At 44.0% G+C, this 26106-nt stretch overlaps 1 long non-coding RNA gene across 2 annotated transcripts; it reads left to right on the top strand.

The window, feature by feature from the left end:
- The first annotated feature begins 633 nt into the window (after window positions 1-633).
- LOC138850426 (uncharacterized) lies at window positions 634-26106 on the top strand. Of its 2 annotated transcripts, none has more exons than XR_011390164.1 (4): window positions 634-1138; window positions 1961-2113; window positions 23884-24066; window positions 24209-26106. It is a non-coding gene; the product is annotated as an uncharacterized lncRNA (long non-coding RNA). The 2 variants fall into 2 exon arrangements; XR_011390165.1 differs by lacking the exon at window positions 634-1138 and adding an exon at window positions 1151-1225.

The following is a 26106-nucleotide window of genomic DNA, read 5'->3' as shown; positions in this document are numbered from 1 at the left end:
CGCCTGGTGTGCCCTCTTTCCGTCCAACTCCCTGTCTCCTGGCTAATGTCTCCTTTCGGGTCTCAGGTGAAGAGCACCTGAGAATGAGGCTCTCCCTCACACCACAGGCTGGATGGGAGTGCCCCACTCTGTGTTCCCTGATCATAACCCTTGCCATTGTCTTTTGTGACTGCTCAATTTCCCTTCCTCTCCAACAGAAAGTCAGCTCTTAGAAGACAGAAAACCTTGTTTTGTTCACTGCTGTATCTTTAGCACCTAATCTCAAGCTCAAAGTAAGTGCTGAATAAATATTGAATGAATGAGTGAATGAATGAATGAGACCGTCTGGCTTCAAGTCCCAGTGCTGCCCTTCTGACAGCCTTCTGACCTTGCAAAAGTTGGTCTTCCGCTTTGAACTACAATTTCTTCATTACTAACAGGATGGATAATCTCCAAGTTCCCCCTAGCTCTGACGTTCTGCTGCTATCTTGTGACCTATTTTACTTACTATATGTGCAGCTCACGTCCTGGCCCACCCAGCATGAGTCATGCCTCAAGAGCTTCAGACACTTGCTCATTCCAAGGATTTTGCATTCCTTGGAGAACCTTTTGCTTTTCAAATATTATTCTTCTGATGGCGTCCGTGCAGTGTCTTCCTTCTCTCCAGCTCCTGTGGGTTGGGTCACTTGCTGGGAGTGGGTTAGGTCAGCACAGGTGCCCTACCTATGCTATCTCTTCCAAGCAGTCTTGGCCTTGTGTCTTCCAGAAGAGGGTGGGAACTGACAAGCCCATGATGGAGTGTGCTGTGATGCTGATGCAGCCTGGGGTCAGGAGAAGCCATGATTCAGGCTTTGTGAAATGTTAGCCAGGGGGCTGAGTAAGACCAGGTTGAGGCTGTGTGGCTTGCGAAGCAGTGAGTCTAGCTAATTGGAATTAGGTCAGTTCCTGCCATGGTGGCTCTCACTTCCTAGCTCTGTGCCCTTGGACATGTCATTTAACCTCTCTGAGCCCCAGTCACTCTATCTATGAAAGGGCTATGTGACCGCTCAGCCTGCTCTTGCTCTAACGAGAGTTAGCACATTTTCATTGAACACCAGCCATGAGACAAGCACTTTACATCTGTTATTTAATCCTCAGAGCAGCCCTGTGTGGCTGTCAGGTAAGATAAGGTCCCAGCCTCCACTCTGGGATTCTATCAGGAACATTTCCCCAGTAGTGTGTGTTGGAACACTCCATGCTGCCTGAGGTTGGTAGATAAGGGTTGGGCGGTCAAATATGTTTGTTTAACTCTACATTCCCCTTAATCAAGGAGGATTACTCCCAGCCTTGATGATGTGGCATGCATCCTTTGGGGTCCAGTTGTATAAAGTCATCAGGATATTAAGGGACAGGTTCTAGTGACTCCCAAAATTCCACTCTCCATTTTATGTTCAGAGGCTGGAGCTAGGCTCTCTGATGTTTGCATTGTTAGCAGGACAGCTGTCTCCCCAGACAGAACCCCCGAGGGCAGCGATGCCTGGGAAAGGTCTTCTTCTCAACTTCCATGTCATGAAGAATCTCTACATTTGTAAATTTCCTTGAAATTGTCAAGTTTGCTGATCTAAAGAATATGGAGCTTTATGTACATTATAAGTAAGTTGATTAGTGAATAGCTAACTTATGAGTTGACATTCAGAAATCTAGGTGTCAACTAGACTCTAAGTGTCAAATCTAGGTGTCAGGAATCTAGGAGGGTTGGGCTGGGCTGGCCACATAGCCTGGAGTGGTCGAAAATGGTGAAATGATCTATTGAGAATGATGCATTCACAGGGCCAGGTTGCAAGGTGTAGTACATGTTCTGAACCCGCAGCTGTATGTGGGACAGTTCCTCTAGCTGACAAGATACCTTAGCTTAGGCATCAACTGTAAAGGAGAGGGCAAGTCTTTGCTATCACCTATCACCTCCACTTGTGGAGACCGCGTTTCATCCCTCTGACTCTAGGTCCTGCTCAGGTGAAGGTCTCAGAATCCAGTTGGTGCATCTTTCCATCAGGACCTGCAACAGAGCGGGAAGCCGAACCGCTAGGTGGCTGTTCCAGGCTCCTTCATGCTGGTGAAGATTGGGCACAAAAGACAGTTCGTTACACTGTCAAGGGTGAGCAATGACGATTCTCATGGGCTATGCTACATTGTCAACAAAACCAGGCGAAGTGGGGGTGTATCTGGACTTCAGAAGTTTCTCTGTGGGTTTTTCTACAGTTAAATATTTAGAGGTTATAGAAAGAAAAAGAAAAAGGAAGACTGCAAGCTCTCTTTACTGGTAAGATTGTGTGGATGGCAGATCTGTGGGGATCGCCCCTGATCTCTGGCAGCTGAGTTGCTGCCCAGGAGAAGAGACAAAGCGACCCTTTGGTATCCTTCTCCACCATTCTTTTTAGCTGTAGTTCCTGGTGTGGGAGAGGCATCGGGCTCAGGCGCAGAGCTGTTAGGGTCATGGCGGCGATGGTGTGATGGCGGTGATGGCAGTTTCCATCTTGCACAGCTGTGCTGCCATGGCCACAGTGTTTCCCCACCTGCCTGAACTTTGGGCGTTGTTCCTAAACCTCATCCGGAGCAGGTCTTCCAGCCCTGTCCATGCCTTTGAACTAAACTTCTCTCCATCCATCAGCCAGGATCAGCTTCTGATTCTTGCAGCAGCAAGTTTCACGTATGGAAATTAAGCTAACATGAGTAACAGCAAAAACAGGGCTTACTGTTGAGCACCAGACACCTTGATATAAGCTGGGTGTGCGTATTTCATTCCCTCCTTTCTGACAGTCTTACAATTTTGGGCTCATTTTGCTTCTTCATGTTGACTGTTTTCCGGTAGAGATAATGAGAGATCTCCAAAGTGTCTAAGCCAGGAAGGTTTGCCCAGGAAGCTTCAAGGCAGCAGAAAGTGAGTCCTAAGAGGCCTGGCATGCCTACTAAGGAAGCAAGGCTACAGAAGGATGCTTTAGACTTTTAATATGGCAAATTTAAAAACCTCCGTAAAAACAAAATAGTGTAATGAGCCTCTGGGCACTCACCAGCCCAGTTTCAGCAAATCATCAACAAACACAGTACTTTATGCTTTATTCTATTGGTTTCAGCATCAGTGCTAGCTCGTTGTACTGAGTCTTCTTGAATGTTGTGAGGTTGAACATTGAATTCTAAAGTGATAATGAATGCAAAGCTTGTCAAAATATTAAATATTGAAACTCAAAACTGAATAATGAAGTTTGTCTTAGATGGAAGCTTAAAAAATCTTTATTTTGTATACATAGTGATAAGATTACCATTAGGGGCCAGCATTGTTGTGCAGCGGGGTTAAGCCTGTGCTGGCTACACCAGCATGCCACATCAGATTGGCCACTCGAGTCCCTGCTGCACTGCCTCCGATCCAGCTCTCTGTTAATACTCCTGGGAAAGCAGGGGAAGATGGCAGTCTGGATGTTTTAAATTTTTCTCTTTATTCCTTTCTGCATTTTCTCTTTTCTTCCTGAAGCATCAGTATTCACCCTTATGTTCAGAAAACAACAACAACAACAACAAAAACTTTAAAAGTTGATTTAAAGTAATGCTCTCCAGCCAAAAACTTGTGGGGCTGGTGTTGTGCTGCAGCAGGTGAAGTTGCTGCCTGTAACACCAGAATCCCACGTGGGCAATGGTTTGAGTCCCGGCTGCTCCTCTTCTGATTCAGCTCCCTGCTAATGTGTCTGGGAAAGCAGCAGAAGATGGTTGAAGTACTTGGGCCCTTGCTACCCATGTGGGAGACCTGGATGAAGTTCCAGTCTCCTGACTTTGGTCTGGCCCAGCTAAATCCATTGTGGCCATTTAGAGAGTGAACTAGCAGATGGGAGGGCTCTCTCTGTCTCTCCTTCTCTTTCTGTAATTCTGCCTTTCAAATCAATAAATAAAGCTTTAAAAAATTCATAACATTATTGTGAACCAAGTGAAATCAATGTAGATGACTGTGAATTATTGATAACAATTATTTAGTGCTTAGTATATGCAATAATACTGATAATAGCCATTATATGTAAGGCATTTTGATATATAGTATCATTTATAACTTTAATATATAGCATCAATTGCTACCTGCCCTATAGAAATATAGAACCATGATAATCATTCCCATGGTATAGACAAGAAGAAAACTGAGTAAGCGGCTTGTTCAGTCATGGCTGCAGCTGGTGAGGCCACGGCTTGACCTAGGTTAGTCTGACACCAAGGTCCCTGTTCTTCCCTCTTGAATTCCTCGGTGACTGCGCTTGTCTCGTGGTCAACGTGAGATGACTCATGGTACAACTCTTCCAACCTGAGCCTGCGCCATAAGGCAATGTGGGCCACCGAAGCAGAGTCCAGCCTGATTGATATTTAGAGCCAATTAGCTGTCAGAAGACCAACTGGAGAAGAAAATCCAATTTCTGGGTCTGGCACTGCACCATAGCGGGTTAAGCCCTTGCCTGCGATGACGGGGCATCCCACATGGGCACGTTAGAGTCCTGACTGCTCTACTTCTGATCCTGCTCCCCAGTAATGGCTTGGGAAAGCAGTGGAAGATGGCCCATTCCAAGTGCTGGGGCTGCTGCCACCCAAAAGGGAGACCCATAAGAAGCCTCTGGCTCCTGGCTTCAGACTGACCCAGTCCTGGCCGTTGAGGCCATCTGTGGAGTGAACCAGCAGATAGAAGACCTTTCTCTCTCTCTCTCTTTCTCTCTGCATGTGTGTGTGTATGTGTGTGTCCCTATCTCTCTCTGTAGCTCTGACTTTCAAATAAATAAATATTTAAAAAAATCCAATTTCCCATGGGGTTGTAGAAAACTGGCTTTATCCATAATTCCTTTAAGGAAGACAGGGACAGCCCGGCAAGGGACTTGGGACACTTTCCCTAAACGAAACCTGTGTTTTCCTCCTTGCTGCCTCCACGAAAGACCCCTTTAGATGGAGGCAATGTCTTTGTTTAGACACATTAGGAGCTCCAGCAGGTTGCATCAAGGCCTCAGGCCCGGGTCCTTTTCTACCTCCTGCCCACAGTGGTGATGCTCCTTCGAGTGTTGTCATTGAGCTCACAGAGGCTCGCCTTGTCGTCTTCACTGTTCTGGTTCTTAGAAAACAGCAATGTGTGGGCCGGGTCACTGTGGTCTCCAAGACATGGCTGCACCTGACTGCAAGGCTTAACAGCTGCACACGGAAAGCCTGCTGTTCCATACACTTTGCGAAGACAGGATAAGAGCTTGGGCCCCGCTTGTCTCTCCATTTCTTGGTAGGGTGCCCTGCCTGTAGCCGACACTCAGTGCATCTTTGATGAGTGGTAGTATGAATGAACGAGCATAGTGCATAGCACACTCTGCGGACAGAGCAGGCGCTCAACCAATCCTAGCCAGGCGCACAATTGCCCTGCTGCTCCCTGGCCCTTATTCCCTGCATCTGTATTGTGAGGGACTTGGACTAATTGATGTCTAAGGTTCCTTACAACTCTGACATTCTGTGCCTGGATCTAAGTACTCCTGGAGTTTTTTTTTTTTCCAGGAAAAAGGACATTTTATTTTCATAAATACTCCTTCCACTCACACTGAGCCCACTTCTGACCACGGACGGGGGTGTACAGGAGGCCCCAGCAGAGGCCAAGGACCGAAGGGGTCACACCGAGGACTCCAGGGGCCCCACAGCCCCACAGCAGACCCGGGGCCAAGGGAGGCCTCCTGGGCAGAGGTGGGGCCGCGTGGGGCTCCCCCGGTGCAGCCCCCTGCGACCGTGACCACAGGGCCACTCTGAAAGAAAAGCGGAGTCAAACCACACACCAGAGTGCAAATAGCTGGGGGTGCAGGGCCACCCCCGTTCACGGGCATCCTGTGGCGGAGATGATCCTCTCAGCATGTGCTCAGAATTACTCGATGTGTTCTCCGTGTTGGATGAAGAGCCCGTGTGCTCTGACCTGGCTCAGGCTGCCCCTACAGTCCTGCAGCTGGACCTCCCTCTCCGTCAGATGGCTGTGTGCCACGAGTGTCCGCAGGACTTGGTGCCAGGATGACTCTTGCCGAAAGCACGTCCTTGCAAAGCCCTGGAGATAGGGAGCCTGCCCAGTTTATGTTAGCTCGCTGAGTGGCCAGGGCTGTGCGCAAAGGGTCCTGCCTGCCTGGTGCGTCGGCCTGCTGGGACCACTCAGGATGACTCAAGTGGTTGTCATATGCAGTTTACCAACTCTGAGGACAGAGAGGACTGTGGTGAAAGGGACGGGAAATTTTGCCTCTGTTTATACCTTTTTTGGAGGTTGTTCCCCTTCTTTATCTTAAAAGGGAAGGATTTGATGGCCGACTCAAATCAAAAGAACAAGAATATGAAAAATAAAAAGAGGAAATTAGGATGAAGATATAGAGGAGAAAGGATTGCTTTCTTCACCCACTGCAAAGTTCATGGCTGACACCCCTATAATGAAGGTAGATTATATGAGAGAAAGCTTGAAGCAATTTATTCAATATCAGTTGTATGTGCCAGGGAGCCTTCAGAAATGAAGACTGAGAGACCCTGGGTAAGCTGTATCTATTTATATACTTAAAATTTATTTTATTTTTATTTATTTGACAGGTAGAATTAGAGGGAAGGATAGATGGAGAGAGAAAGAGAGAGAAGGGAGAGAGAGAGAGAAGGGAGAGAGAGAGAGAAGGGAGAGAGAGAGAGAGAGAGAGCCTTCCATCCACTAGTTCACTCCCCAAATGGCCACAATGGCCAGGGCTGGGCCAGGGAGAAGTCAGGAGCCAGGAACTCCATCCAAGTCTCATGTGGGTGCAGGGGCCCAAGCACTCAGGCCATCTTCTGGACAGGCCATTAGCAGGGAGCTGGATAAAGAGTGGAGCAGCCAGAAATTGAACCAGTGCCCATATGGGATGGTGGCGTCATGGGTGGTGGCTTTACCCACCATGATGGGCAGGCATGCAGAAATATGGTTGGAGGACAACAGGGCAAGACTGCCTGGTGATGGACTCGGGGGCCCAGTAGGGCTGTTTGCTCTGAGTCATCTTGGCCTCTCTGGTATAGGACACAGCCCTTCTGCAATGAGGGCCTTCTCACTACCTTCAGGGGAGGCAGCTCAGGGAATTCCTTCGTGGCATGCTTTGGGAGAGAAGGTCTGGAAAATGTCGGAGAGGAGCTTTCCAGCTTTTGCAGTTTCTCAATTTCCATCACTTTGAAACACTCAGTAGGTCAAGGTGCCAGATTTTCGGCCACTGAGCTATGAGCCCTGACAAGGGAAAACAAGACATGTCCGGGGACTTCTGCCAGCCACTCCACACTGGCCCACCACCTTCTGTCCTGCTCTCCGCCCCGGGGCACTGTGTGGTCTATGCCTGGACCCCCACTGGGTTTGACTAGGGAGCAGGGCTGGCAGGAGGTCAGAGGGATAAGAAGGTGTGGTCATTTCGACCAGGCTGTGCCCTTGCACAGATGATATTAATCCGTTCAAGGTGGCCTGCTCAACAGGACTCTCCTTCTGGATGAGTAATTGCTCCACCTGCTGAGCCTTGGGGTGAAACTACAGTGCTGGATCCCTGCCCTAGCTGTTGTACTTCCCTACCTGCAGCCCATGCCTCTGCAAAGAGCCTCCCAGTAAACAAACCCTCTTAGCATTACCTGGCTGGGAGTGCACCGTCTGTTTCCTGCTAAGTCTGACTGATACATCACGATTGAAGAAATGAGAGGCAGCCGGACACAATGCTCATAGATGACCTACACATTGTAGTGCCCTGTACATGTGCAAAAAACCCAGTGTTGTGTGTGTGCTTGTGCTACACATTTGACAGTGAGCTTCCTGGTGACCAAAGCAGCAGAGCCATGGGAAGGCATCTCTGTTGCCTGTTCTTCCCACCAGAACCTGAGGAACTTTCCCAGTAGGACTCTCACCACCACCCTTCATTAGCTGGAGTTGAGTTGAACTGTGTCACCTAAACAAGACACTCAAGTCCTAACTGCCAGTACCTGGTGGGTTTTTTTGGAAACAGGGCTTTGCAGTTGTAGTCACGTTAACATGAGGTCGTATGAATTAAGGATGGACCCTTGTCCTGGTGTCCTTAGAGAAGAGGGAAATTTGCACCTAGGGGCACACACAGGGAGACGGCCAAGTGCAGATGGAGGCAGCGATTGCAGTGGATGCAACAAAACTTAGCATAGATTCTCCCTTGGAACCTCCAGAGGGCGCTAACCAGCTGACCCCTCATGCTGGCTGTCCAGTCGCCTGAACTGTGGCAGAATACGTTGGTGTCCTTTGAAGCCTCCCAGTCTGTGTGTCCTGGCAACCCTGGAAAATGATAGTAGCTGTTCACGGTTCCCAGGCTCTTCCTAGTTGGCTGTGCCTGCCTTTCAAGCTTCATCTCCCAACATTCCCAGGGTATCCTCTTTCCTTTGGTTCTGACAAACACTGTTGCATTCTAGATTTCCAGGCCTTTTGGCTGTGTTCTTACCCTTTCCACTGTTCTGGACAAGACGGAGTCTCCTTCACTCTTAGAGATTCAGCTCGGGGCTCCTCTCCTCTGGGGACCATTTCCTGTCTCCTCTCGTTGTATTGAGCCCAGTGTCTTTGAATTCTCCTAACTCAGATAAATAACAGCTGAAACCCTCACTGCCCTCCCTCCACACCAGCCTGCTCAGGGATGGAGTCTTGTGTGTCTCTGCATCCACAGGGCCTACAGCAGTGCTTGGTGCCGAGTAGATGCCCCATTCACGTTTACAGCTGTCCTCAGAATGGATTTGTTTGGGTCCTGCGTTAAGTCGGGCACTTTTCTAGGCTCTTGGAATGCGTTGCACTTTGGATGAGGAAATCAAGGCTTGCACACGGTATTTTCTAAGCTTTGTGCCGATGAGTGATGGTATTGGAAATACAGTTAGGTCTGTCTGATTCTGCAGTCTGCTGCCTCTCTGCCATCTGCCCCCTCTTTACACTGGGCAGATAAAGAAAGGCCACTTTGGGAGGCTCTGATTTCTCCACAGCAATTGTGTCTTGACCAATGAGCTTGAGGTCTTACATGGATGTTAATCAAAGGATCGTGTGTTTACTAAACTCATTTTGAAGCAAAAATGCTCATTCCTTTAAGAAATACATTTGCTCAGTGAGGAATTTCGCATGGGACACCTGGTCCTTTGACAAGGCTGAGATTCCACGTGGCAGAATGTTTCCCACGACAGAGGTCGGTTTTAAGTCCGCCCAGCAATGCTGTGTTTCATTGCTGTGTCATATCAGGTCCATGCCGCTCAGAGTCGACAGCACCACCCAGACCCCCAGGCCTGTCTGCATCGCAGCCTGTCCTCCAGGAAGCGTGCCTTCCAGGAGTGGATGCAAGCCGTGGTACAGCACGGAGCGAGACAGACAGGAGACCCGTCTTTCATTGAGAAGTTAGCATTTATGTCTCACTTTAAGCCTTGCTATTCTTCCAATGCAGTTTATAAAAGATTTTAATTATTTATTTGAGAAGTAGAGCTACAGACAGAGAGAAAGAGGAAGAGACAGAGAGAGGTCTTCCATCCGCTTGTTCACCCCCCAAATGGCCTCCATGGCTGGAGCTGGGCTGATCCAAAGCCAGAAGCCAGGAGCTTCTTCTGGGTCTCCCATGTGGGTGTGCAGGGGCCTAAGCACTTGGGCCACCTTCCACTGTCTCCCAGGCCATAGCAGAGAGCTGGATTGGAAGTGGAACAGCCAGGACTCAAAGCGGCACCCACATGGGATGTTGGCACCATGGGTGGAGCCTCAACCTACTATGCCACAGCGCTGGCTCCTCTAATGAATTCTTATGATGCCCATCTGGCCCACAGTTAAGGGGAGACGTAGCTTGCTTTGATTGAGATTCATATTCCATCGGTGTTTGTGACTGCTGTATGTCAGCCCTGGGCTGAGGGCTGAGAACCCAGCGGTGGACGGGGTTGACAAGGCTCCTGTTCTCATACCGTTAACGCCCAAGGGAAGCAGAAGCATACAGGAGTCAAAGCGAGCCAATCACACACATCCAAGCAGTGCAATTTTTTGTCACTGATGACAGAGCTGGGATTAGAACCTGGGTGGGAGAGTCACATCCTGGAATCTTCCTGTATCTCTTTTCTGCCCTAGAATATTCTCTTCCTGGTGACTTCTCGGAATTTTGCCTCTGAAAAACTCGCAGCCCCCTTGGTGGTCTTAAGTGAGGGGATTTGCTCCATAGGATGTTTTTATAGGGTCAAAAGTTGGAATCCTGGCTCCACTTCTGAACTGTGTGAAGCTGGGTAAGTCTCAAGTCCTCGAAGTTTCATTTTCCTCATCTTCAGTGTTGCTGAGGTCCACACACTCTACCTGTGGCACAGATGAAGTACAGCATTGCTGGGCGGACTTAAAACCAACCTCTGCCATGGGAAACATTCTGCCACGTGAAATCTCAGCTTTTCAAAGGACCAGGTGTCCCATCAGAATTTCCTCACTGAGCAAATGTGTTTCTTAAAGGAGTGAGCGTTTTTGCTTCAAAATGAGTTTAGTAAACACACGATCCTTTGATTAACGTCCATGTAGGACTTCAAGCTCATTGGTCAAGACACGTCAACACATCAAGAGAGTGAGCATAGCTCCGAATGCTGGAGACTATTACAAAGAAACAAACACAACCTTGCCTGCCCTCCTCGGTGAAGCTGGGAATGACTCATAGCTAGGAGTCAGGAGCCTGGTGACCAGGATTAGGCTTTTCTTTGCCAAAGAGGAGTAGAAGCAAATTAGGCTGCAGAAGGTTGGAGAGAATTACAATTCATCTGATTTCTAGGGTTTCAGACCTTTCTGAGCTATCTATTTGCTTACAATGTGTGAATTCCAAGAGTACTTCACTTACCCAGGAGAAGGAAAAACTAGGCAGCATGTAGCTTGCGCCCCAGGCTGGAAGCAGGAATTCTGTGTTTCAAACTTCCCCATCCAAACTTCTCTCCCTTTTTCTTTTGGGTGAGAGAATTGCTGGTTAGAAGCCTTTCTCCCTGATCTTGGCCCCATCCTGAAAAATCCGTCTGGGTGTCTCAAGAGGGGAGCAGAAACCTAGCACATGGTGGGACCTCCTGTTCTTTAACTCCATTCCTGACAGCCTACCCTTGAGTTTTTGTCTTCCAGAGACTCAGCTAAACCACACCTTTCTCTCTATTGCCCTGGGGCTGATGGCCCATGGCTTCCGTCTCAGAGTAAGCACTCAGGAAGTTATAGCTGTTGGTAACGTAGTAATTGTTGTTGTTATGATTAGTACCACTAGCATACCATCATAAATATTTTTGAAATGAATTATGTGGAAATAGGGAAGTGAGTCAAAAAAGATCTGTGAATGGAAAACAAATTTAAAAAAATTTTATGGCCTTTTAGGTCCTCATTTATAGCCTTTTTTCTTCAGTGCTACTCGGAGTTCTAATATGCTCAGCATTCGGAACACGCAGCAGTCGGAAGCAGCGGAATCAGGGCGGATGTGGTGCCGCCGCAGGTTAAGCTGCCGTGTGGTGCTCTCGCACGCTGTGTTAGAGGGCCCATGACAGAGCCTCCCCTCTGCGTGTGATCCAGCTTCCTGCCAACGGGCACCCTGGGAGGCATCAGAGCGTGGCACAAGTTCTTGGGTCCATGCCCTCCTGTGGGAGTTCCTGCATCCTGACTTCAACCTGGCCTAGTGCTGGATGCTGTGAGCATTTTGAGAGTGAACCAGCAGAAAGAAGATAACTCTCTGTCTCTCTGCCTTTCAAATACATAAATAAGGTTTTTAAAAGAAAGTAGCAGAGTCCTCTTGTAACGAAAAGAAAAGGTGTGTCTAGCCGCTGGCTTCTGAGAGGCTGTCAGTGATAGTTTGCAGACTCGAAGCTGGATTCTGGGTTTGAATCCTGACTCTGTTGCTTACTAATAGAGTGTGATTTGAGGAAGTGTGTCACTTACCTGTTTCTAAAATTGGTGTTAGCAATATTCATCTTATAGGGTCATGAGTAACAAAAACAGTCTGTGTGCAATTCTGTGTATTGTACATAGCCCCTTTATCTTCTGGTTATTCTCCAAGAACCCCAAGTCATCAGCGTTGGCATCCACACTGACCAGTAAGAAATGGCAGGCCTGGGCGGGAAGTGATGCCTCTCAGAATGCACCATTTATTTGTTAATGGCATTGCTGGGGTTAGAGTCTGGCTTTTCTTCCTCAAACTCACTCTGCTCTTAAGTACAAATATGTTCAACATCAAATAAGGTAAAACATGGTTTTGGAAGAGGGATTTCCATTCTCTGTTTCCAAAGACTTCAATTTGCACGATACATTGGAGTGAGCAAGGGTCCCTTCAGTGTCTCATGTACCAGGCTCACAAAGAGGAATGTCAAAGAATGTAAGGTGGACAGACGTGCCAGTCTGGAGGTATCTGAGGACATTATAGGACAAGGAAGAGAGAGAGAGAGAGAGAGAGAGAGAGAGAAGAGAAGGAGGAGGAGGAGGAGGAGGAGGAGGAGGAGCCAAATGGCTTTTAAAGTGTGGAATTCGGACAAAGTAAATGCAATTGAGACTCATCTATTTTCCAAAGTTTGGTTATGCTAATTGATTTTGTTTCAAGGACTAGAGTCAAGGGGAAAGTTTTCTTCTGAGAGTGGAACTGATTCCAGTGTCAGTCATCTGGAAGTTGTTAATTTGGGGGTAGGACATGAGTGACTTTGTTTTTAGCTGGGTCAAGAAGATTTTAGCCTCAAGCCTTGGGTTGCGGGGAAGAGGACTCAGCAGTTTTGATGGTAGTTTGAATAAGGATTGTGTGTGTGTGTGTGTGTGTGTGTGTGTGTTTGTACATGCTGAATAATGGTTGCCAAAGATACAAGGCCTTAATTTGTTGAAACAGTCAATATCATCTGATTTGGAAAAGGAGTCTTTATGGCTGTGATTTAGTTCCAGGTCTTTTGATGGAGAGATTATCACGGATTATCTGATGAGCCCCAATATGGTAGCATATGCGAGTATTTAGCAAGATAAGCAGAGGGAGATCTGATGACACACAAGAGAAGGAGGAAGTAATGTGATCAGTGAGGCAGACATCGGAATGGGGAGCCCACAAGTCAAGGAAAGCCAGCAGCTTGCACAAGCTGGAAGAAGCAAGGAATGAATTTTCCTCTAGAGCCTCCAAGGTAACGCAGCCTTGTTGGCACCTTGAGTGCATACCACGGATACTGGTTTTGGACATCTGGACTCCAGAACTGTGAGAGAAGAAATGTCTGTTCCTTTAAGCCACCATGTTTGTGGTTATTGTTACAGCAGTCAACACAAACTAATACAAGGATTTAGGAGTTGGGGAGGGGCCCTTGGCCTTACAGAGGTAGGTCATCCATTTGTAGCATCTTTCAAGATGCTCCAGTTTCACTGGTGGCAAACATGGCAGTTGATTTGTTAGGTAGGAGGCAGATATGAGCTTATGTGTGTGTGACATAAAGGCCTAAAGAGCTGACATCTATGCATCTCAAAGTCATCCCGATAACATTTCAGGGGCAGCCCAGTATCTGCATCCTGCCCTGCCCCTTCCCTTCTACCTGATAACCTGCCAGGTGGGGGGTCTCCGCCCCTTCTGCCTGATAATCTTCCAGATGCAGCCCGGTATCTGCATTTCCAATACCCTGCTTGGATCCTGATCCTCCAGGTGGTCTTGCTCACCCTTCCTCTAAACACAGGGCGGGGCCAGTGAGGCTTCCTCCTATCTGATACCTTCAGGGTATCAGTCTTTTGTTTCAGGAGGAGATGTGTGAAGACAAAGACCCATCTCCTTAAAAACCCCCGGCCTCAATCGGACTGTGTGCTCAGCCCTCTGCCTCTCTGCCTACCCAGGTGTACTCCCTCCACTCAACCATGTAACCTCGCTCTTCCTCCAGTCCGAGTGACTGGGCACTCTCTTTCAGGTTCTGTCTGAAGAGGTGCCTATCCATTCTTACAGATGTCCCTTCCCTAATAAACCTTGCTATTTTACCTTCCACTACTCTCTGTCTCATGCCTGAATTCTTTGTTGCACGAAGACAAGAACCCTGCCATTCACTGGTAACAGTAACACTGGCCCAGGAGATGCAGAGAGGAAAGCTGACTCTGGGGTGGCCAACTCCCATGGCAGCCTCTGGGAGGTGACTTTGAATCTCGGAGCCACTAGTGAGGCACTGAAGGAACTAGGATTCTTCTTGGACTAAGAGCTGAGCCGTGGCCTCGTGGGGACTGGCATGAGGTATATAGCAGGTTAGATCCTGCTATAGATAGTGGTTCCTGCCAGAGCAGAGACCTCCTGGCTCTATCAGTTTGGAAACAGAAAAATGTGGAGGCACTGGGAGTAATTGTTTGATGATAGGCAAGTGCAGGTCCATCCCTAATATTTGCAGGGCCTGGAGCAAGAGTTCAAATGGAAACTTTGCACCATATTTCTAAATATTTTGCAAGTTGCAAACCCATCCAGTGCACTATTAAGCAACATATTTTGATAAAATTTTGAAAAATCATCTTAAATTACAGTTTTTAAAAGTTGGCAAAGTATAAAAGATGACTGAATTTAATGATTACTAAATATATCTGAATGTTCTATTGATGAGCCAAGAATGTTTGGATGACTGATAAAACTAAAAATATAAAATTCATCAATTTTCTGTATTTTTTTCATAAAATTAATTTCCCTACCTTCATTTCTGACAAATTAGTCATTTTGTTGTTGTAGTCAATATTTTCCCATAATTAATGGTCTGTGGACAATAATCACAAATTGTAGATCCCTTCTTGATTCAATACCTTTTATAAATAGCTGTACAGGCTTTATTTCCATTAGGAGAAAATTTGCTCTGCTGAAGCAATAGGATTGGAATTATCAATAAAAGTTTTAAATCAGAAAACAGAATGAACTGAAGGTGAATGCAGTCCAAGTTCACAGATCATGTTTAGAAGTTGTAAATGGTTTAACATGACAGATTATTATGAAAATATTACGAAATGCTTAATTTCATCATACAAATCACTTTGCTTACTGCTTTTATCATTGACTCTTCAAACATTTTCCTGTTGTTTTACTAAAATTTTCTGAATCTCCTATCTTGCTTATAGGAAACTGAGTGGGTGCAAACTCAGACTTCTTTTAGCTTTGTGGACTAACTTGGTCCAAGCTCATTCCCTTTCTGAAATAATTAGGAAAGAGCTAAAATACGTGATTTCAAAAAGTTAGAGAAGGAAAACAAAGGAGACGCATGTGCTGATCACTTTACTTTCTGTCTGGAGGACTTTCAGGGGCTGTGGTGGAGGAGGAAGACGTCCATTAAACCGCGGCAGCCTTGCTGAGCCGAGTCCGAGAGCAGAGTTCAGGGAGGTGGACTCTGCTGGAGTTGGCAGGTCAGTGTAGCAGAGACCTACAGGGAAAAAGTTTCTGCTGTCTGCACAGGATTCCCCTTGAGTCTGCTGCTGAATACTAGGCTGCATATGCCTAGGGCAAAACTCTGTGAGACAAGATGAACCACTGTGGAGCTCCAAGCGGAACAGTTCCCAAGGTTCACACGCTGTAGGGAGCTAGCTGCACTCTAGCCAGCCAGAGTGGAGAGACCTCATTAAATTCGCAGGGCATTCTGTAGACAGCAGGAGGGTTGTGCCTTATTAGAAGTACTGGCCTAGCCCTACATTACTGGCCACAAGCTTAAAACCAGCTTTGGAAGGATCAGGTTAATCGACAGATAACTGAGCTGCATGCTGGACCATAGTCAAACACTCTTCAAAGGAAGAAAACAAAATCCAGCACACAGCAATGTCCAGGACCTAACCTAGTGATCCACTGATAAAGAGCAAACTCTATAAAAAACAGAAGGGGAAAAGACTCAGTATGCTGGGGCGAGCGCTGTGGTGCAACAGGTTAATGCCCTGGCCTGAAGTGCCGGCAACCCATATGGGCACTGGTTCTAGTCCCGGCAGCTCTTCTTCCAATCCAGCTCTCTGGTAAGGCCTGGGAAAGCAGTAGAAGATGACCCAAGTACTTGGGTCCCTGCACCTGTGTGGTAGACCCAGAAGAAGCTCCTGGCTCCTGGCTTCGGATCAGCTCAGCTCTGGCCATTGCAGCCAATGGGGGAGTGACCCAGAGGTCACTGCCTCTCCTCTCTGCCTCTCCTCTCTCCGTTTAACTCTGACTTTCAAATAAATAAATAAATCTTAAAAAAAGACTCATTAGAAACTACAGAAATAAAAAGAATCATCAGAAATTACTACAAGGACTTGTATACCAGAAAACAGGGAAATCTATTAGAAATGGATAGATCCCTAAATTGAACCAGGAAGACATAGAAAACCTAAACAGACCCATAACTGAGTCAGAAATTGAAACAGCAATAAATGTCCTCCCAACAAAGAAAAGCTCAGGACCAGATGGATTCACTGCTGAATTCTATCAGACATTTAAAGAAGAACTAACTCCAATTGTTTTCAAACTATTCAGAACAATCAAAAAAGAGGGAGTCCTCCCAAATTCTTTCTATGAAGCCACCATCACCTTAATTCCTAAGCCAGAAAAGATGCAGCATTGAAAGAAAATTACAGACTGATATCCCTGATGAACATAGATGCAAAAATCCTCAGCAAAACTGGCCAATAGAATGCAACAACACATCAGAAAGATCATCCACCCAGACCAAGTGGGATTTATCCCTGGTATGCAGGGATGGTTCATTCAATGTTCACAAATCAATCAATGTGATACACCACATTAATAGACAGCAGAAGAAAAACCATATGATTATCTCAATAGATGCTGAGAAAGCATTTGATAAAATACAACACCCTTTCATGATAAAAACCCTAAGCAAACTGGGTTTGGAAGGAACATTCCTCAATACAATCAAAGCAACTTATGAAAAACCCACGGCCAACATCATATTGAATGGGGAAAAGTTGGAAGTATTTCCACTGAGATCTGGCACCAGACAGGGATGCCCACTCTCACCACTGCTATTCAATATAGTTATGGAAGATTTAGCCAGAGCTATTAGGCAAGAAAAATAAATTAAAGGGATACAAATTGGGAAGGAAGAAGTCAAACTATCCCTCTTTGCAGATATGATTCTTTACTTAGGGGATCCAAAGAACTCTACTAAGAGACTATTGGAACTAATAGAAGAGTTTGGCAAAGTAGCAGGATATAAAATCAATGCACAAAAATCAACAGCCTTTGTATACACAGGCAATGCCACGGCTGAGGAAGAACTTCTAAGATCAATCCCATTCACAATAGCTACAAAAACAATCAAATACCTTGGAATAAACTTAACCAAGGACGTTAAAGATCTCTACTATGAGAATTACAAAATCTTAAAGAAAGAAATAGAAGAGGATACCAAAAAATGGAAAAATCGTCCATGCTCATGGATTGGAAGAATCAATATCATCAAAATGTCCATTCTCCCAAAAGCAATTTATAGATTCAATGTGATACCAGTCAATATACCAAAGACATTCTTCTCAGATCTGGAAAAAATGATGCTGAAATTCATATGGAGACACAGGAGACCTCGAATAGCTAAAGCAATCTTGTACAACAAAAACAAAGCCGGAGGCATCACAATACCAGATTTCAGGACATACTACAGGGCAGTTGTAATCAAAACAGCATGGTACTGGTACAGAAACAGATGGATAGACCAATGGAACAGAATAGAAACACCAGAAATCAACCCAAACATCTACAGCCAACTTATATTCGATCAAGGATCCAAAACCAATCCCTGGAGTAAGGACAGTCTATTCAATAAATGGTACTGGGAAAATTGGATTTCCATGTGCAGAATCATGAAGCAAGACCCCTACCTTTCACCTTACACAAAAATCCACTCAACGTGGATTAAAGACTTAAATCTATTACCTGACACCATCAAATTATTAGAGAGCATTGGAGAGACCCTGCAAGATATAGGCACAGGCAAAGACTTCTTGGAAAAGACCCCAGAAGCACAGGCAGTCAAAGCCAAAATTAACATTTGGGATTGCATCAAATTGAGAAGTTTCTGTACTACAAAAGAAACAGTCAGGAAACTGAAGAGGCAATCGACAGAATGGGAAAAAATATTTGCAAACTATGCAACAGATAAAGGGTTAATAACCAGAATCTACAAAGAGATCAAGAAACTACACAACAACAAACAAACAACCCACTTAGGAGATGGGCCAAGGACCTCAATAGACATTTTTCAAAAGAGGAAATCCAAATGGCCAACAGACACATGAAAAAATGTTCAGGATCACTAGCAATCAGGGAAATGCAAATCAAAACCATAATGAGGTTTCACCTCACCCCGGTGAGAATGGCTCACATTCAAACATCTACCAACAACAGATGCTGGCGAGGATGTGGGGAAAAAAGGACACTAACCCACTGTTGGTGGGAATGTAACCTGTAAAGCTACTATGGAAGTCAGTCTGGAGATTCCTCAGAAACCGGAATATAAACCTACCATACAACCCAGCCATCCCACTTCTTGGAATTTACCCAAAGGAAATTAAATTGGCAAACACAAAAGCTGTCTACACATTAATGTTTATTGCAACTCATTTCACAATAGCTAAGACCTGGAATCAACCCAAATGCCCATCAACAGTGACTGGATAAAGAAATTATGGGACATGTACCCTATAGAATACTATACAGCAGTCAAAAACAATGAAATCTGGTCATTTGCAACAAAATGGAGGAACCTGGAAAACATCATGCTGAGTGAAATAAGCCAGTCCCAGAGGGACAAATATCATATGCTCTCCCTGATTGGTGACAACTAACCGAGCATCAAAAAGGAAACCTAATGAAGTGAAATGGACACTATGAGAAACAATGACTTGATCAGTCCTTATCATCACTGTTGATGTACAATTTAATACTATATCCCTTTTAATATTTTTGTTTGTTCTACTTAATACCATTGGTTGAGCTATGTAATTAACACACAATTATTCTTAGGTCTTTAAAGTTAACTGAAAAGTGATTTCTGTTAAATATAAGAGTGGGAGTAAGAGAGGGAGGGGATGTACAATTTGGGACATGCTCAAGCTGACTTGCCCCAAGTAGTGGAGTTAGAAATGTGCCAGGGGATTCTAATACAACCCCATCAAGGTTGCATGTACCAATGACATCTCACTAGTCCATGTGATCAATTTCAGTTCACAATTAATCACACTGATAGGTCTAAGAGTCAAAGGAATCACATAAACAAGACTAGTGTCTGCTAATACTAACTGATAGAATAAAAAAGGGAGAGAACGATCCAACATGGGAAGCGGGATACACTGCAAACTCATAGAATGGCGGATGTCCTGAACAGTACTCTGGCCTCGGAATTGGCCAATAGGCATTCTATCTGGCTGAAGAGCCCATGAGAGTATTTTAGGCATGGAAAGCCAAGACACTCTGGCAAAACAAAACAAAACAAAACAAAACAAACAAAACCACCACCACCTAAATGAAAGATCTCTGCAAGTGAGATCCCAGTGGAAAGAATGGGCCATACGGTGCCGCGGCTCACTAGGCTAATCCTCGGACTTGCGGCGCTGGCACACCGGGTTCTAGTCCCAGTCGGGGCGCAGGATTCTGTCCCGGTTGCCCCTCTTCCAGCTCTCTGCTGTGGCCCGGGAGTGCAGTGGAGGATGGCCCAAGTGCTTGGGCCCTGCACCCCATGGGAGACCAGGAGAAGTACCTGGCTCCTGCCTTCGGATCAGCGCGGCGCTCTGGCCGCATTTGCCATTGGAGGGTGAACCAACGGTAAAGGAAGACCTTTCTCTCTGTCTCTCTCTCTCACTGTCCATTCTGCCTGTAAAAAAAAAAAAAAGAACGGGCCATCCAAGAAATCAAAGAAGGAGGTAACTTTCTCTGAAGGGAGGAGAAAACTTTCACTTTGACTATGGCCTTGTCTAAATAAGATCAAAGTCAGCAAGCTCAGGGGGCTTCCATGGCCTTGGCAACTCATAACTAGAGTCTGGGGAGATTGCTGACGCCTTAAACAAGAGTGTCAATTTGTTAAGTCAACAACAGGAATCACTGTGCACTTACTCCCCATGTAGGATCTCTTTCCTTAATGTGTAGTTCAATGTGAATTAATGATATGACTAGTGCTCAAACAGTATTTGGCATTTTGTGTTCTGTGTGGGGGCAAACTGATGAAATCTTTACTTAATATATACTAAATTGATCTTCTGTATATAAAGATAATCAAAAATGAATCTTGATGTGAATGGAATGGGAGAGGGAGCTGGAGATGGGAGGGTTGCAGGTGGGAGGGAAGTTATGGGGGGGAAAAGCCATTGTAATCCATAAACTGTACTTTGGAAATTTATATCTACTAAATAAAAGTTAAAAAAAGAGACTCATTATGCAGACAGAATTTCTACAGGCAGAAGATTAACTGATGAATTGTAAAATCTTAAAAGTTTGAAGAGAGAAAGATGTTAGCATTGTCTCCAAGCATCTCACTCAAAATAAATGTTTATTACTCTAAAGGAAAAAAAAATAACAACTTTATGGTACAGAAGCATGGATAACCCTGCCTTAACAAAGTAATCAAGGTTAGCACCATCAATAAAACATACCAACATCATGTACCTCCTAATTTGATGTTAAGAAAGGTGTGTTACCGCTGATATTTTCTTCTCAATAAGGAATAAATTTAACCTAATCATGAAGCAACAAAACACAAATCCAAAATGAGGATCTTTTTTTCTTTTTTTTTTTTTTTTAAGATTTATTTATTTATTTGACTGTCAGAGTTACACACAGAAAGAAGGAGAGGCAAAGAGAGAGAGAGAGAGAGAGAGAGAGGGGTGGGGGGAGAGAGAAAGAGAGGTCTTCCATCCCCTGGCTCACTCCCCAATTGGCTGCAAGAGCCAGAGCTGCACCACTCTAAAACCAAGTGCCAGGGGCTTCTTCTGGGTTTCCCATGTGGGTGCAGGGGCTCAAGGACTTAGGCCATCCTCTGCTGCTTTCCCAGGCCATAGCAGAGAGCTGGATTGGAAGTGGAACCACCAGGAGTCGAACTGGTGCCCATATGGGATGCCAGCACTGTAGGCGGTGGCTTTACCTGCTACACCACACTACCAGTCCCTAAATTGAGAGTCCTTCTACAACTGGCCAGGGCTACTTAAAGTCTCAAAGTCATGATCAATGAAAGAGAGGGAAATGCTGAGGATCTGTCACAGATAAGTCAAGACTACAGAGAAGTGACAAATGCAATGCAATGTCCTGACCTGGATTAGATTATGTATGCAAAAAGAGAATTAGTGGAACATGCCAGTGAACACAAGTAAAATTTGTGGTTTAGTTAATGGTGAGATGCCAATGTTACTGATTTTTTAAGGCAATTGATAATCATACTAAGATTATGTGATTATATATATATATATATATATTTTTTTTTTTTTGACAGGCAGAGTGGACATTGAGAGAGAGAGAGACGGAGAGAAAGGTCTTCCTTTGCCATTGGTTCACCCTCCAATGGCCGCTGCGGCCGGCGCGGCCGGCGTGCTGCGGCTGGTGCACTGCGCTGATCCGAAGGCAGGAGCCAGGTGCTTCTCCTGGTCTCCCATGGGGTGCAGGGCCCAAGCACTTGGGCAATCCTCCACTGCACTCCCTGGCCATAGCAGAGAGCTGGCCTGGAAGAGGGGCAACAGGGACAGAATCCAGCACCCTGACCTGGACTAGAACCTTGTGTGCCGGCGCCGCTAGGTGGAGGATTAGCCTAGTGAGCCGCGGTGCCGGTCCAATTATGTGATATTAACCTTAAGAGTTTCTTGGTGAGGAATATATGGGAACTCTAGTGCTATGCTTTGCAACTGTTGTTAATTATACAATTATTTCAGAAAAAAGTTAAAAACAAATTTTCCCATAAAATGAAGCAACATTTGGTAGAATTGTCTGGTGAATTCTACCAAATATTTAAGAAAGAATTAATACCAATCCCATATAAAATGTTTTTAGAGGTAGAGGAAGTGCTTTCCAACTCATTTATCATTATTCTGATCTCAAAAGCAGGCTTAGATTTTGGGCGATTAATATTCCTCATGAAAATAGATGCAACACACTAGCAAGACATTAGCAAATCATAGCCAGCAATATCCTGTGTTTATCCCAGGAATTTAGGTTTGGTTTAGCACCTGAAATTCAGTAAGGCAATAAAATGATATTGATACAATAAAGGAGAAACAATATCAGCATTTCAATAGAGAAAAAAAAACATTTGATAGTATGTAACACCATTCATGATAAAATTTCTCAGCAAAGTTGGAATACAATGGAATTTGCTGACCCAATAAAGGCTATTTACAATAAAATCTGTGATTGATCTCACACTCCCCCTATATTGAAGAAGTTCTACACAGTAATATACTAGAGATCAGCATTAATAAAGAAAGGGAAAAGTGGAATTTAGCTTAGAAATGAAGAATTAAAATTGCCTTTATTTGCAGACAACATGCTCACATATGTAAAAAATCCCAGGGAAACTACAAAAAGCTGCTGGAATTAGATGAGTTTAACAAGACCATTGGATACAAGTGTAATATGCCAAAGGCAGTTGTACTTCTATACATAGCAAGGAAAAATTTAAAGGTGAAATTAACACAATGTGAAATGGAATTACAAAATTTGAAGTAGGATATCAGTTTACTAAAATGGCATGAAAACTACAGAACATTAAGAAAAATTAGACTTACATTAGCAGTATTATTTGCTTTGCTCAATAATCAGAAGGCTCAATATTTTTGAAAAGTGATTTCTCTCCCAAATTGATCCATAGATGTTATGAAATTCCAGTAAAAATTCCAGAATATCTTTTGTAGATTGATAAATAATTCTAAAATTGACATAGAAACACAAAGGAACTAAATTAACCAAAAAACGTTGGAAAAAGAGCAAAGTTCGAAGATTTACATAATCTGATTTTAAGATTTATCCTGAAACCACAATAATCAAGACAGAATGGTAAAGACAAACACACAGATTATGAAACCGAGTAGAATCCAGGAACGATCAACCAGTGTAGGGTCAATTGCTTTTCATTGAAAGTGCCAAGGTAATCCAATGGGGAGAGGAAAGCGTTTACAACATATGAGGTTGGAATTGGATATCTGTTGGAAAAAACATGACTTTGATTTCTCATCTAACACAAAAATTAAGCAGAAATTGGTCACAGATTAAAATGTAAAAGCTAAAACTATTAAAAATTTGTAATCCTGGGATTAGGACATAATTTCTTAGACAAGAAATAGAACAATGAATTATAGAATAATATAGTAAACGCATTTTTCTCAATTGAATGTAAAAACTTCTGCTCATCCAAGTAAAATTAGATCTAATGTCTAATGCCACCAGCTAGGAGAAAGTGTCTACAGTAGATATGGGAGGCTTCTTCAAAATGTTTGCAGAAAAATGGAGTTCAACATGTAAATTAATTTTGGTTGGGGCAAAAAGTCTTTTTTATAGTATATGGACCGTGCGTATTACAAAAGACTTATGCATGAATTTCAATTTTTGTACCAAAATAAACTCATACCTTTTAATTCTATTTGTCTACATTTTGATGTACCCTTGGATCTAACAAAGACTGTATTAAGAGTACATAGAACACTTCAATAATCAATAAGGCAAACAATCCAATAAAAACACATGAAATATTTGAACCTACGTGACACAAAAGAGATAAACGAATGACCAATAAGCATTGGAAAATGTGCTCAACATCACCAGTTGGTAGCACAATGCAATTCTAATATACACCAACCAGAATGGCTAAAATTAAACACACTGACTATACTAAGAGTTGACAAGATGTGGAACAAATGAAAGTCTCCTTAGATTGCTCTTAGAGATACAAAATGATACAAAGAGTTAGGCTGTTTCTTACAAAGTTAATAAGATACTAACTACAACCCATATATTCCATTCCTAGATATTTACTCAAGAGAATGAAAATATTTATATGCATGGACAAATATTCACAGTATAGCACAAAGTAGTCCCAAACTTGAGATGATTTAGGCATTCATCAGCAAGTGAATGGATGAGCAAATTGTGGTATATCTATGCAACGGAATGCTAATCAGCAGTGAAATGAAATGAAATACTGACGCAGGTAAATGAAATTAAATCCAATTGCTGGAATGCACTTCGTTGTCATTTGCATTTTGTGTTTGAGAGGGTTGGCATGTCAAATATGACACGTTTCATTAAGAGCTTACAACTTTGAGCGTATCTTTTTTTTTTTTTTTTGACAGGCAGAGTGGACAGTGAGAGACAGAGAGAAAGGTCTTCCTTTACTGTTGGTTCACCCTCCAATGGCCACCGCGGCCAGAGTGCCGCACTGATCTGAAGGCAGGAGCCAGGTACTTCTCCTGGTCTCCCATGGGGTGCAGGGCCGAAGCACTTGGGCCATCCTCCACTGCACTCCCTGGCCATAGCAGAGAGCTGGCCTGGAAGAGGGGCAACCGGGACAGAATCCTGCGCCCCGACTGGGACTAGAACCTGGTGTGCCGGTGCCGCTAGGCGGAGGATTAGCCTGTTGAGCCTCGGCGCCGGCCTACTTTGAGCATATCTTGAAAATACTGAGTACAATTTGTGATTGCTTTGAATGATATATGTATTAGTACAGTTGAAGCTGGATATTCTATTAGCAAATTAAATTATGCACCTTGAAAACCATAATTTTGATTTCAGCTATTTACTCTTGTCTTTATACACAATATAAGCATTTTTTTTATCATACACTTACCCTCTGATCTTTTAGATCAATGAGTAAAATTGAATTTGATTTTTTCAATTCTTCAATGACGTCAAACCTTATAATTTTTACAAGTTGTGACATGGATATAATATTCATTTCAACTTTTTTTTTTTTTAAAGATCTGTTTATTTATTTGAAAAGCTGAGTTACAGAGAAGCAGGGAGAGAGAGAGAGAGAGAGAGAGAGAGAAAGGCCTTCCAGCCTCTGGCTCACTCCAAATGGTTAAATGGGTGCAACGGCCAGAGATGGGACGATAAGAAGCCAGGAGCTAGGAACTTCTTCTGGGTCTCCCATGCAGATGCAGGGGCCCAAGGACTTGAGCCATCTTCCACTTCTTTCCCAGGCCATAGCAGAAAGCTGATTGGAAGTGGAACAGCTGGGACTCAAACCAGGGCTATATGGGACGCTGGCACCTACTCCACAGCACTGGCCCCTCAACATGACTTTTTTTTAAAAAATGATTTATTTATTTGAAATGTAGAGTTACAGAGAGAGGGAGAAAGAGATTTTCCATCCCCTCATTCTGTCCCCAAATGGTCACAAAGACCAGGGCTGGGGTCAGGCTGAAGCCAGCCTGGAACTCCATCTGGTTTCCCACATGGGTAGTAGGGGCCAAGTGTCTTCACTGCTTTCCCAGGCACTTTCCCAGAGAGCTAGATTGGAGGTGAGCACCTGGGACTCCACCTGGTGTTCATATGAGATGCTGGCATTGCAGATGACAACCTAACCCACGGTGCCGCAATACCAGCCCCTTAACAGGGCTCTTATACCTTCTACAAGCTAGTTGATCTGAGATATATTATTTAATATTACATTAATATTAGTTAGCATTAATTTAACAATTTAAAACATTTTTCTTCTTCTTTTCCTCAATTAAATTAAAATTTTCATTTGAATTCTTCATCCTAAAAAATAATCATTTTCTTCATTATTTTAGAAATCGATTTCACAAGCTGTGCTATTGTAGCATCAAATATTGAATTCACTTTAATCCTAAAAATTTTCCACTGTGATCTGTAAATATAGTGCTTTTAGTACCATGTTAATTCATTATGCTTGGCTAAATATTGAGCATATAACATTTTAAAAATGTCATGCCAGTATCTAATATCACTTGTCTACTTGGATACTATAAAAAGTTTTGGTTTTATTTTCCCTTTTTAGCCTTAAATTTAGTTATAGGAATCACAAGAGTTTCTTTTCTTTCCTTGCGTGTCAGTGGATTCTGCTACTTTCTGGAAGTCTGAATATTTTGGAAGACCATCTCTTTAGGTTTTTGCCTTTCATTGTTCTTTCTAGCCTTTTTTCTTTTCTACATTTCAGTTTATATTTTCTCTTCTAGTCCTATCATGATCTCAATTTGAGACTGATTTATTCTAAAGTATTAAAAAG

The sequence above is a fragment of the Oryctolagus cuniculus genome, chromosome 7 (assembly GCF_964237555.1).
Source record: "Oryctolagus cuniculus chromosome 7, mOryCun1.1, whole genome shotgun sequence".
NCBI classification, from domain to species: Eukaryota; Metazoa; Chordata; class Mammalia; order Lagomorpha; family Leporidae; genus Oryctolagus; species Oryctolagus cuniculus.
Note: the sequence above shows the minus strand (reverse complement) of the source record. Positions and strands in the feature narration are given on the sequence as shown.